The following is a 9,423-nucleotide window of genomic DNA, read 5'->3' as shown; positions in this document are numbered from 1 at the left end:
GGATGTACCATTTTCTAAGAATGTGTCATTTTTTGGAAAGGATCATGAGGATGCTTACAAACACTTAGATGAGGTCAATAACATTGCAGACTATTTCAATGTCCCGAATGTTCCTAGAGAGACAGTCTTGTTAAGGGTTCTTCCCGTCACTTTTAAGGGAGCTGCAAAGGATTGGTTGAAGGCACTTCCACCTGGTGCAATTACTACTTGGGCACAAATGCGTGAGCAATTCCTAGAACAATTCTGCCCACCATGAATGATATCTAAACTCAAGAAGACAATAACCAACTTTGAGCAGCAACCGGGTGAGTCGCTTTATGAGGCGTGGGAGCGATATAAAGGGTTACTAAGAAATTGCCCTCAAAATAACCTTGACATACAACAAGAAGTGTCTATATTCTATGACATGGTGAATGTCATGACGAGGCAACTCCTTAATTCCCAAGGACTGCTTACTAAGAAAAATCTGAGTAAAATCAAGGTGTTAATTGAAGAAATCTCCAAGAATTCACATAAGTACCATAATCCAAGACATGATAGGACAAGGGGAATTGGTAGTGGAACATCATAAAACATGGCTGTTTTGCTAGAAATGTTGAATACTATGGATCGAAGGATGAACAGGATGGACCGGTCAATTCATGCTATTAGAGTTGGATGTGAAAGATGTAATGGTACACACTTGACCAAAGACTGCCACTTAGATGATAATGGGAATAAGAAGGTACAAGTTTGCTACACGAGGGGAGATAAATATGATGAAGACTAGAGGAAGCCAAAGAAGGAGTGTTTGCCATATGAAGAATATAAGAAGCAAAAAGAAGAAAAATATAGGCGGACTGGCCGAGGCTTCAACCAAAAAGAACAACCACCACCTGAAAAGAAAGTTGATTTTGAGACCATGCTTGCTAGAATCATGGAGGCTTCATAGAAAAGACATGATGAGACAGATGTATCGATAAAAGATCAAAGGATGATGATGAAGGATCAATAAGCCATGAAGAAAGATCAATAGGCTATGATGATTAAACAGCAAGCATTATTAAGAAATCATCAAGCATCGATCCAAAATATCGAAGCCCAACTTGGTCAACTAACGACTTTGGTAAATGAACGATCATCTCCACAATTTCCTGAAAAGAAGACTCAATCACACGTCATGGTGATAGAAACTGAAGAAGATGCTATTTCTGAGTTCCTAGATGCTTTAGAAGTGGAACCGCAACAGTCCGGACCATGGACAAAGAAGTCCAAACTTGAAAAAAACTTATGCTGAAACATCGAGCTCACGACACGAGCCTTCAAAGCTCACGATGTGGGGAGGGTCTGAACAGAAAAACTTTGGTGATGTTCGAGCTTATCGTCCTCCTTTACCGTTTCCATCCCGAGCTAGTGTACATCTACTGGAGCAGGAACACTTGAAGTTTATGAGGAAAGTAATGGGTATCCAATCAATGCTCTTTTCATTGAATCGTGGGTGAAAGTTCCTGAATATGCTAAGTTTTTAGAAGTCTTAATCGATACTCGTCAACAACTACAAGAGAATTCCAAGGTGATTCTTAGTGAGCAGAGTTCTAAAGTGATTATGGGAGAGTTACCAAAGAAGATGAAAGATCCTGGACGCCTCACTCTTCCATGTGAATTTGGAAACAATTTGAAGACTTATGCTTTAGCTAATTTTGGAGCTAGCATAAATTTAATGCCTTTCACATTTTATCAAAAGTTAAGTCTTCCGGATTTGAAGGCTACAAGAATGACAATTCACATGGCAAACCGTTCGGTGACACATCCAAGAGTCATTTTTGAAGATATTTTGGTAAAAATTGAGAAATTCGTTTTTTCCAATTAACTTTGTCGTAATGGACATGAAAGAAGATAACAATGTCCTGATTATTATTGATCTCCCTCTACTAAATAATGCTCGAGCCTTGGTTAACATTTGTGAGTCCAAGCTTACTTTAAGAGTTGGAGATGACGAAGCTACTTTTGGAGTAGAAGACGATTTTCAAGGGAATGATGTTCAAGGTGAGGTCTTCAACATTGATGAAGAAGATGAGCTTGGAGAGTTGGAGAAACTAATAGAAGAAGAACTTAAGATGATTCAACAAGTTAAACCCACCAAACCGAGAGCATCTGTTCCACTTGTTTTTGAAGTAATTGCTTATAAAAATCCAACTTCTTGGGTGAATGAGGAAAGTGAAGGCTTATCAAGTGATGAGGACGAGGTTACTTTCGAGGAAAAGAGTACAACTGTGGATGAAAAGATGGTACTTGTAGAGCTAAAGATTGAAGAGAAAGAAAAATCTCAACTTGTGGAGAATAAAGGGGTTAATAGAAATCTTGAAGAGAATGATATGAAAGTTAAAAAAAGAAAATTCTAAGAAGGCCTATATCAGACGAGTTCAAGTGTATAAAAGAAGGTGGAAAGAGAAAAAGGTGAAATTGGTGATGGACACTCTAACAAGTTCAATGTGAGGTGGCACAGAGTTTGGCTCATGAATCCAACAAAACGAAGCACTTCTTGGGAGGCAACCTGAGCTTGGTTTGAAATTTCTTTTTGTTTTTGCATTTAGTCTAGTTTTTGCATATTTAGTTGATTTTGAGGATAATTAATCATCTAATCATCTTAATTGTTTTAGAAAGTGGTGAAAATCAAGTGTGGGGTCCTTACAGTGGAAAATAAATTAAATTTTTAGTAAAATGGACCTTCTGTGTAAAATAAATTAATCATCTCGACACCAACTAGTGGCCTAAAAGTCCACCTCGTGGTCTTTTTAATTGGCCCGTAATATTCAGCCCATACTATACTCACCACTTGAGGCATAAAGGCTCATGACGTGAGCTTTTCAAATTCGAGACCACAGATTTAAGTAATTAGAAACACAATTGTCACACCCCTAAACCAAGGATGGCGGAAACGTCCGGGGGTGGAGGACTTCATGTATAGTATCACAACAACGAGTATAATAGTGCTCAAAGTAAATAAAACCATTATAAATATAATTGAAAAGGTTACACCATAGTATATGTTTACATATGCAAAATCAATTATATTATGATGACAAAATGAACTATCTAACGATTTAACGTTCCATCCTCAAAATGCCGCTGATTTCCTGTCTTACTGATTTCCTGAGAATACAAGTAGCTTTGAAAGAGTGTCAACAATTAAGTTGGTGAGTTCATAAGCTTTTGAATGTGATGCTAAAATCATTTTCTTTGTAAAAGTGATGTTTGTTCAAGAAAAATCCAATATTTCCCTTATAAAACGCATTATAGTCTTAAAATTTAAGACCGAAATGTACAAGTATCTTTCCATACTTAAAGTAATTTTATGCAAGTTTAAATCGACCTAATCTTGTTAAATTTATACGTAAGAACCCGTAAATTTTATGTTTGTTAATACCACATGTGATTTATTATAACCGTACTATGACTCAGACGGCTTCGTAATACGACGTTCTTCAGGCGTCACAAGTTAAATGACACTTGTCACCTCAGACCTGCCGGTCTAGCTGTTGCATGCAACTCAGGTGTGGGTTTGTCAGACCCAATATAGATCTATACACAACTATCACGTTCTCCCTACAAGAGACTCTGGTTACAATTTACAAGACTTTTGATTTCGTTACTTGGATGTAACGCGAAGCGAATGTCTCACAAATTTATTCATTAACAGATTTACGTGAACTGAAAACCTTAGGTAAAGAGTTTGAAATATAATGAAACATAAACTATACCTATTATAGTTTATTATAATCGTTTATAATGTAAAAGCAACATAAATTATACTTCCTTAGTTTATCAAATGTTTGTATACAATGGATGTAAACTTTGTTTATAACAATTAATTAAGTACCATACTTATGAAGGTAAAAATCCATTTGTTTTCTGATGTATGTAAATACACCAAGACGAAATGACATATAATGTAAAAACATGTATTCACATAATGATACACACCTTGCTCAATAAGTTACAAGGTGCAAATGATATTGATAGCATTTTTCTAGTGTTAACATTTCTATTACTATCCTTAGAAAATCTATAGAAAAATCATCAAAGGTCCAAATCAGAATCTGTAAATTCTGAGAGTTTTGAAAATGAGTCTAGTTTATTCCTAAATTTTATTATGATTTTTAGTGACATCCAACTTGTGTGAAAAAGTCCATAATCACAGACTGGTCCAGATTTGTTCTTGAAATGATAGGCAGTTTTGTAAAAATCACCATAAATTGTAGAAAAATTGTATGGAGATGTGCAAGTAGTCATTTTAAATTTATAAACCTGAACTATTTGCACCTAATGTAGTTTTGAAAACTAAAATGTTTAAGTTGACCAAAACAGTCCGTGAATGGAGTTAAACTTTTCTAATGAAAGGTGTTGGATGAGTTTAGTTGTGTTCTTGGTGTTTTAACTTGTATCCCCCCTTTAAAACTGAAGAAAAACGTGAAAAGATAGGGATATGAACTCACCTTGTGTGATTTCAGTAGATGGATGATGAAGAAAAGAAGTGTTCAACTCAAGAACACTTGGGAGATGCTTGACGATTCGAAGATCTAACAACAATTATGGCGATATTTTCATAAGGAACTCATGATTTGAGTGACGAAGTGGAAGGAAATCAAGTGTGGGAAGAGATTTACTTACCAAGGTGTGTGAAGAGCTCAAGATCAGCCTTGAATCTCGAATTTTTGGTTAGAGGGAGTGAGAGAGAATGTGTTTGTTCTCCTTGAGAAATGGTGAATAAGGTGGGAGGAGAGATAAGGATCTCTCTAGCTTTTGTTCAAGATTATGGCTGAAAAAGAGTGTAAAAAGGACAATTATTGACTAGGCATGGGTGAATAGTGACTGGGGGTTGTACTATGAAGGTATGAGAAGGTTGTTTGTGTCCTTGTCCAAAGGATAAGTCAACACTCCACCTAAATATCTCACCAAATAGATTTTATTCTTAGGCAATAATTTTCCTCAAAATGTGATTAAAATATGAATATTTAGGGTTTATTATGTTAAAATACGAGTTTGGGTGAAAATCTCGCGTTAAAATCACGAAAAACAAGCTTAAAATGAAGTTTGGGTCAAAAACCGGCAATATGGACCGAACCTGCGAGGTTCGATTCTAAGGGAGTGAGAAGCGAGAGAAGGGAAGGAAGGAACTGTGAGTAGAGAAAGGACCAAAGGTGCGAGGGGGGGGGGACCAAAGATCCGAGGTTTTGTTCGGTTTACTGAGCTTCAGTCTGAGATGGTGTAGTTCGCTTCTGACATCTTCGCTTCTGACACCTTCGCTTCTGACACCTTCGCTTCTGACAAGTTCGGTTCCTAAGAGGGTTCGGCTCTTTAAGGCTGTTTTTCGCGTAGACTTCCGTTTTCGAGATGTTTTCGTCTAATTCGAGGGTCGGGATGCCCCAAGTGATTATAAAAAGATGTTGTGTTATACAATAGTAAACATAAGGTAAACCCTAACATACAAGGGTTAATTGAGTTGACCGGTTTGACTTGTTGACTTTATTTGACTTTGACTTGACCAGAAATTGACGATTATCGCAACAGTTGACTACCACTTTTCTTTACTTACGAACAAAACTAAAATTCTTTGGTCCCCCACACTTGATTTTGGTTTTTGTCTTCCACTTCTACTTCCTTGCTTACGTAATTCTCGATTTAAGGTAAAACAATTCCTACTCTTAGTGCTTTAGTTTGACCAATTTGTTTGATTTAAGGGTTAGGGTTTGTGTTTTGGATGAATGTCAAAATTTATCCCTAGATATGCGATTCCTCCACTGCATGTTGTCGATATATGTTTAGAATCGACTTGTTAGTAAACCCCAACAATAAATAGAGTCCGATTTCGTTCCTGCCATGTTGATTTTAACTGTAGATTATGAACTCACGACCTGATCTTCCGGCTCATGATATGAGTCCTGGGTAATTGGCTTTTCTGTTTTGTTAAATCTGTCTAATGTTATGAATATGTTTTTGGTTGTTTCTTGTTTATTTTCATTTGCAGAAAACGGCTTCAAGGAGGTCTAATGAGCAATTTCAAGGGCATGTGTCTTCCCGTCACCCATTGTACAAACTTCCCGTGGATGTTCCTACAAATGTGGTCACTAATTTCACCAACAAGTTGGGGTGGCTGCAAAACAGAGAATTTTCCATTTCACCAAGGATTGACTGGGTACGGTTGGGAGAAGTTGGGTTAATGGAAAGGATGGATCCATTTTTTGACAAAGAATTTTTCTATGGATGGTTTTGCCTTCGCCTATAATGGGTGGAGGAATTTGTTTGCCATTAGTGAGGCGGTCTTCCAAGAGCTTTGTGTTGAGTTCTTCACCTTCATTTCTTTTGAAGAGGCAACCGTCGATCCATCTTACTCGAGGGCCTTAGTTTTCGCCTCGGTAGTGATGTAACATCCTAAATTTTCAAGCCAAAAATTCCATTTTAAATTAAATAACTTATAAAATTCGTTTCTGAAAACATAGTTGATAACATAACATTCTGTAAACCATAGAAATCATGTATCCGAAATCATATCATCAAGTAGTAATAAAATCAGAGTACAATCCCATGAATCGCAAAATGCAGAAAACTGATGTGCGTGTGAGGTGTAGCTACCGCGCCGGCTCTTTCCCCTTTGCTGAAGAGGTACCTAAAACAAAACTAAAAACTATAAGCACAAAGCTTAGTGAGTTTCCCCATCATACCACATACCATACAATCATATAGCATACATATTGCCGGATAATTTTGGGGTGCCTGACCTACCCGGTCCGTCCATTCTGGGGTGCGGACCTACCCATGTCAATCCGTTTTGGGGTGCTGACCTATCCATGTCAAGCCATTCTGGGGTGTTGACCTACCCTTCGGTCCTATCAACCGAACTTGGGGACTAGTCCCCTCCTACTACCACATATCATGCTAACATATAACATATCAGGTAGCAGCAAACCAAACAATTATCATGAAGACAGTTATCTTGACTATAATCAACTACTAGTGGGCCGGCCTTGGTGCCTTAGACCCACTTCTACTGGAAGGTAACTCACCTCGATGCCGCGTAGTATTTGCACAGTCCTCAGAACGGGAATCAACTTGTCTCTACTCCTCAATCCCTACACAACAACCTTCCTCAATTACTAATACATACTCATAACCCCCTTACAAGGTTCAACCCAAATCCAAGTCAAAGTCAAGGTCAAACCCTTGGTCAAAGTCAACTTTGGTCAAAGTCAACGTCCAGTTGACTCGACTCGCTGAGTTGGTCTACCAACTTGTTGACTCCCTACTTCTACAAAATGTTAAGACCCTGACTCTACTCGCCGAGTCTAGCAAGAGCTCGACAAGTTCTCCTTCAACCATAACATCGGGACCATCATCAACCGACTCGTCGAGTTCATCTTCATCCGAATGAATGAGTCTAGTCTATGACTCGCCGAGTTCTCCTTGAACTCGTCGAGTCTGTCTTCATGAGGTTGTGACATTGCTCTGAAATCGCCGAGTCTGTTCTTCCACTCGCCGAGTCCTATGATTTCCAGGTCCAAAACAAACCCCTAGCAGGCTGAGTGTTCCTTCCACTAAAAAAAACCATTTCTAGATGACCATTTAGGGAAAAATGCATGCCGACTCGCCGAGTCACCCAAAAAACTCATCGAGTCTCTCGTAGACCAAAACTATACAGTCGATTATAATGGGTCTTAATGCATCAAAACCATAGATCTGACATCCTAGGGTCCATTTCATACATAAAGCTACAAACTTGATGTCCATGCATGGGGTTTTTGGCTCCAAAATCCATGAAATGGGGTTTATAAGATGCATGGGCTTCCTATGGCCATAAAGTTGGCGCCTTTATGCCATGGGAACCTTCAATGGTTCAAGATCAGAAGTGTAACTCCATGATACACACTCAATCCGAATATGGCCTTAAAAATGCCCCAAAATGATAAGATCTAAGCCCTAGAGGAGATCTATCAAATGAGAAGTCAAGGTTGAAGCTTTTTACCTTGAATAGGATGGAAATAAGTCAAAACCTCTGGATCTACTAGTCTTCTCTTGATCTTCCAAGCTTCCTTCTCTTCCTCAAACTTCAAACCAACATAGAACACACAAAAATGGCTCAAGTTTACTCAAACAAGCTTAGGGTTTCAATCTATGGATTCTCTGATTATGGAGGGGTGATGGAGGCTAGTTTGGGACGAGATAAAGTGTTTAAATAGGGTGCAAACCCTAAATATTAGGGTTTTGTCCAGACAGCTCCTACTCATCGAGTCGGTCCCCCAAATCGTCGAGTAGATCACTAAAACCCCCGCATAATGTCGAGTCTATTCGACGAGTTGGGCCTCCAACTCGCCGAGTCCCAGAGTAGAATACCAAAATAGTTGAATTTAAATACGTACCAGAAACCAGGTGCTACAGGCGAGTTCAGGGAATGCAACCTTGCTGAATTTGCATGGAGAATGGATATTTATGAGGAGCTTGAGACACGGTCACCGGTTTTCGAACTTTTCTTGAGATATGAGGCCCGAGAATATTTGTCGGGTGCCTTTGGGTATGACTTTTGGGGAATGATTGCCAATGGAGCATTTCACTCGGGTGTTTCACCGAAGAGTCATATTAGATCCCCGATTCTACGACTACTTCATCGGTTGATTACTTTCACTATCAACAACTAGAGGCATGGGGACAAAGTTACGAGTTTGAACTTATTTTTTCTATGGAGTATTATCACACCGGATGTCTTTTGCAACATCATATATCATTTTTCTAGCTACTTGGGTAGCAAAACCGCCATTTCTCGAGCCGGAGCCCTATTAATGGGGTCCATTTTGTCACCCGCCTGGCTAGATCCTATGGCCTTATTATGCCACGCTTGACAAAGACGTTAACACGCAAACCGGGAGATGACCTCTCTATGGGATATTTGGAGTCCATGCGTGTGGTAGTCAACATGGGTTCGCATTGGAGCATACTTATTGATGACGATGCGGAGCGACGTGATCAGCCCGAACATCAGCCGCGTGTTGGGTTGCAGATTCGTTTAGTATTGCGTCATTGGGCTCGGCTAATAGTCCAATTATTTTGTACTCCGGTTTGGGCCTGTCCAACCGTGAGCTGTTAGGTTTACTATATAAGTATACGCTTGCATGCATATTAGGTAAACGATCTAGAATACAATAGAGAGAATTACGATAGCTTTGATTTTCTTTATCGTTCCTGTAAACCTTCTAACCCTCTACAGTTGATGTTCTTGATCGAGCTCTTCCGAGGGTTGTTTTATAATCATTCGACACGTTTGATTCATTCTTGAGTTGTTTATTGTTTTCGTGTTCTTGCTGTTTAATCTTTATTTTACCTGTTTAAGATCTAATCGATCTTCAAGATTAAGTTTTAATCTTAACACCGCGACAGCGAGGGAGAAGGAATATA

General features: G+C 38.8%; 1 non-coding gene across 1 annotated transcript; it reads right to left on the bottom strand.

Annotated features, from left to right (window-relative positions):
- Positions 1 to 265: 265 nt before the first annotated feature.
- Positions 266 to 372, bottom strand: LOC111897496 (small nucleolar RNA R71). Its single transcript, XR_002852279.1, has one exon. It is a non-coding gene; the product is annotated as a small nucleolar RNA R71 (small nucleolar RNA).
- Between the last annotated feature and the right edge of the window lie 9,051 nt (positions 373 to 9,423).

Source organism: Lactuca sativa, chromosome 2, assembly GCF_002870075.4.
Source record: "Lactuca sativa cultivar Salinas chromosome 2, Lsat_Salinas_v11, whole genome shotgun sequence".
In the NCBI taxonomy this organism is placed as follows: domain Eukaryota; kingdom Viridiplantae; phylum Streptophyta; class Magnoliopsida; order Asterales; family Asteraceae; genus Lactuca; species Lactuca sativa.
This window is presented reverse-complemented; position numbering and strand designations above follow the sequence as displayed.